This window comes from Nomascus leucogenys, chromosome 12 (genome assembly GCF_006542625.1).
Source record: "Nomascus leucogenys isolate Asia chromosome 12, Asia_NLE_v1, whole genome shotgun sequence".
Taxonomy (NCBI): Eukaryota; Metazoa; Chordata; class Mammalia; order Primates; family Hylobatidae; genus Nomascus; species Nomascus leucogenys.
Window position 1 is genome coordinate 87879448 of NC_044392.1, and position 4551 is coordinate 87883998.

Below are 4551 nucleotides of genomic sequence, written 5' to 3' on the forward strand. Positions count from 1 at the left end.
GTTATATAAACTCTAGGAATCTGCTTTGCTTTTATTCTGCTTTCAAGAAAATAAGCGTTATTCAATTTCAGTAACTGAAGAATCTAAAGCACATCTTTGTTCATTGTCTGACTCTGCAGTTCAACCTGGCCCCAGAAGGGCCTGTCTATTTTTTTCATGGAGTCAGCTGGTACAGACCCGCAGTCTAAGTGAATACAACATCCAATTGGTGTCAGAGAAGTCCAGAGATTTGACATTTGGGGAAATCAAAGAAAATTTTGGATTATTTCCTCTCAGGCTTTGGTTTCAACAATCCCATTTAGAAGAGGAAAGTGTAGTACACTGTACGGTTGGGCTACACAGCTCATGGGTCATGTTAGTTTATGTAATCCCTGTGAAATAAATCAGAAAAGAAGAGAGACAAATTGTCAAGACTAAGAATTTAAACAAAACACAGAGTTTGCCAAGGGCCCAGATGGTACATTTCCTATCTCCTTTATCCAGTCTCCTTCAAATTTAGACCCATTTTCAAAGCAAAGGAACAAAGTGGATGGTCCAGATAGGGTCTGGGAAGCCATTTGTATTGTCAAATCACCACCATGTCAAAGCATGGAGATAAAGAGCAAAGGTGAAACACAATGAAACATAAACTCAAAATTGAGCATGTCAGGATAAACCAGTTGGTTTCAGAGATAGCTGCTTGAGAACCTGATGGTGAAAAGATTCCAAAATTGAACAAAACAGAGACTCTCTCACATTGCAGAAGGAGGCACTGAGTTTGGATATTGTAAAGACACTCTCAGCAATAAAGGCTTATGGGCACCAGTCATTATTAGAAACAATCTCTCATGTTTGTATGGTGCTTTGCACTTTTCAAAGCCCTTCTTAATCATACTGTATCTCATGAGTCACAGGAACTTATAAATTCTGCTTCTGTGGAAATTAAAGAATAGTAAGAGTAGCTATCTTCTTAAAGGACCATTTAGGTGAGATCTGTCTTGGATACAAGGTTAAGATTTAGCTCACGGGTTCTCTAAAATTTATTCCATGCGTATCAGCAGAGTGTACTGTGGAATGTAAAGAATGGGAGATACTGGTTTTATTCACTTGCTGTAGGATCCAAGTCACATCACCTAAACTCTTGAGGCTTGGTTTTGTCACCTTCAAAATAAGGAGGTTGATCTACTTAATGGTATTATTTTTCCTCACTTTTCCTCATTCAATTCACTTTGGCAATAACTCAACAGATTATCTTGTGTGCACACAAACACACCGAAACCCTCCAAAATTTGCCAAAGTGAATGAAAAACAAGAAATACTTTTAATGATAACCCAATTAAAAAATGGGAGAAAGTGTATGGAACATTTATCATTTGCAAAACAGCCTCAAACTTGACTTTTGTAAAAGACTGTTATATCTACTATATACCAGAGAGTATACAGCATCATGTGGATATAAGATATTATCATTATTACTGCTGTTACTTTTGAGAGGAAAAAAAAAGAGAAAGCAGAAGTGTAGGAAATTTATTAAAGAGATGAAAAATAACCAGCGAGACTCAGAACAGGACACAGAAGTAGTAGAACAAGAGTTCGTCTCTGTTCTTCCCTAGTTTCCCTTTGATTGCTTCCTGCTCTGACAGTGGCCTCCATATGTTTCTGAGAACCCAGGGATTTGCCAGATTCTCCTCTTGCTCGCAACCCCACTGGGAAGGGGTAGCGGGTATTTTTTGTTCTCCTTCCTCTACTTCTGCTGCTTCTAATACTCCATTTCACATTGCCTGCCCTGTGAAGAACAGGAAGCAACTATAACCAGTTTTTCAGCCGGCAACTGGGGGATTAGGGCTCCCCCTTCTGTTCTTGGGGTGCAGGTATCTGGGGCTATGAATCTCTAAATAAATTCTCAGCAACAGAATGGGCCTGCACAGACCTCCCTTCTAAAACGTACCAAAAGCTGTCTAGAACAGTGCTTTTCAAGTTTTATTATACCCAAGAATCACGTATTCAAATGCAGATTCTGACTCAGTGGGTCAGGATGAGACCAATATTCTACATGTCTATTAAGCTTCCATTATGCTTCCTTATATTTCTAATACAAATGTAAATTAATTTGTGACTGATGCAGCCTTTGTTTTATTTTATAGTTACCACTAAAATATAAATTGTGAATTAACAGGGAATTATTAATTTCAGCCAATCAATGACATCTTTAATAAGTGAAGATTACCCATAAAGAACGAATAAATCATTATGATAAACATTAACAACTTACACTAAACTCAACCTAATATATGAAATATATATTGGAAATTTATATTCCAAATATAAATTTGGTCCCTGGGCCATACTTGAAGTAACCTCTGGGTCAGGAAAGCTCCTGGGAAATGTCCAGGGATTTACTTTGTGTTTATAGCCTTTACACCAGAAAGAGGTAGCCTCTATAGTCTTTAAACACATTTTTACCTTCAATGGAAAAGGCCTGTGTATTCTTCAGAACTCAGGAGAAAAACATTGCATTAGTTATGGTGACACCATTGTTTAAATATTCTTTGTAAAGAAACAACTGCAAAGAACTGTGTGGGTTTTTTGTTGTTGTTGTTGTTGTTGTTTTTTAAAAAAAACAAAAACAAACACTGATCTGTAGGTTTTGGAATCCTAAAATTCACAATCACTTCTCTATTATTAAAGCCCTGCCCTGCCCCTCCCACCCCCAGTTCAATCCATCTATTTTCTTATGGATCATATGTGAGGCATGGTAAGACTGTTTTAATGGGCACATTTTTAAAAATTTCTTATGCCTCCTCAGTGATCTCCAACACATAGCCTCAAACAAGTGATTTTCAATGATTGCCTTACTCAGCAGGGGACTGCTCCCTTAACTTTTCTTACTCTCTGTTTTTGCACACTCTTTCATTCATTCATTCAAAAGTAAAATTCTGCCAATTATATCTCAATAAAGCTGTTAAAAACAAAACTGTGTTCCTACTAGATGCCAGGCACTTTTCTACGTGCTGGATATGAATGAACAAAACCAACCAAGTCCCTGTCCTGATGGAATTTCCATTCCAGAGAAGAGAGAGAGACAACAAAGAAGTATAATGTGATATCTAGTGGCCATATAAGAAATCAGATAAGGTGGGGAGGCAATGAGAAGGCAGAAGTTGGGGTTCCCTATTTTGTGCTAGGTGGTATGAGGAAGGCCTCGCAGACCAGATTATCAGGAGTGAGGGGAGGAATCATGCAACTACCCTAGAGTAAAACAGAGCAGATAGAAGGGCAAGAGGCTGAGACTGGCTGGTGCTGCAGTGGAGTGGGCACAGGACAGCAGAGTGAGAGAGGAGGTGAAATCTCTGGCTCTGGAGAGGCTAAAGCATCCAGGTGGCCTCTGGTGTACGGATCATGCAAAGCTTGCAACTTTATGTAAAGGATGGGAGTTTACTCTGTAAAATGGGGACTCAGTGGTAAATTTGGCAGAGTGATATAGTATGACCTTCAGACGTTCTTTTTGTAAGGACCACTCTGGCTGCTGAGTTGAAAGTCAATGGGAGGAGGCCGCAGGTGGAGTGGGGGCCAGTTGGAGGGTGTGACTGTAATGCCAGTGAGGAATGGAGACAAAGCTCAGACAACAGGTTGGGTTGTGTTCTTCGTCCAACTTTCCTGGAATTTCCTTTCCTCTCCCTATTAAATATTGTTGCTGTGTGGGTGAAATAAGAGCCCTTCAGCTTATAGGCTTATTAAGAGGAAGGATCATACTTCTTTGGCTGCCCAAATGGCCTTAACGTAATGCTGACTGACAAGAGATGAGATAAAATGAGAAACAACAACAAATATAATCTGAGACCTATAGTCATTGGTAGTCAAATGACAAAAATGTAGTTCAAGTTTAAGCTTATAAGGCTGTGGTTCTTAATGCCTCATCCATAAATGCTCCATAAATGGCAGCTGATTCTACAGTAATTATTAATTAGTATAATTATCAGTACTCTCTGTTGGAGTTCTCTTGCTCCTTAGAGAAGTATGTAAAATTGGCTTTCACCTTTGTCAATTTCATGGCCCGTGGAAGATCAAGCCCCTCCTAAATTTCTGCAACTATGCTGGATGCTCGATTTCTCAAAACTCCTGCTTCCCAGATCCACACCTGCTGCTTCTGTGTTTCACTACATTGTCTTAAATGTAGTATTTGGAATTTCTCAAAGAACCATGTATATACTGTGTTTGCAGCAATTTAGACTTTACTAAAGATTTCTTAGGGAAACTGGAGAGTTATTTATATCACAGAAAAAAATAAAACTTAAGCAGTCAGTGAAAATGGCAACATTCTTGTAAGGGAAGTAGCTGCACTTCAGTCAAGAGCAGGCCGAGGTGGCCTCCTGGTACAGCATGACTCAGCAGGTTTGGAGCACAGGTGCACAACCCTGCACATTATGTAACCACGTGACACGAGGTGCATTAGGTGATCACCCATGTGAGCTCATGCTTGGCTCGGAGCCATTATTGTCTGTAAAAGGTATAATTACCCTGCTAACGCTGTACATACAGCTCGCTCGCATCCAGGGAGAGAAAGTAAAGCCA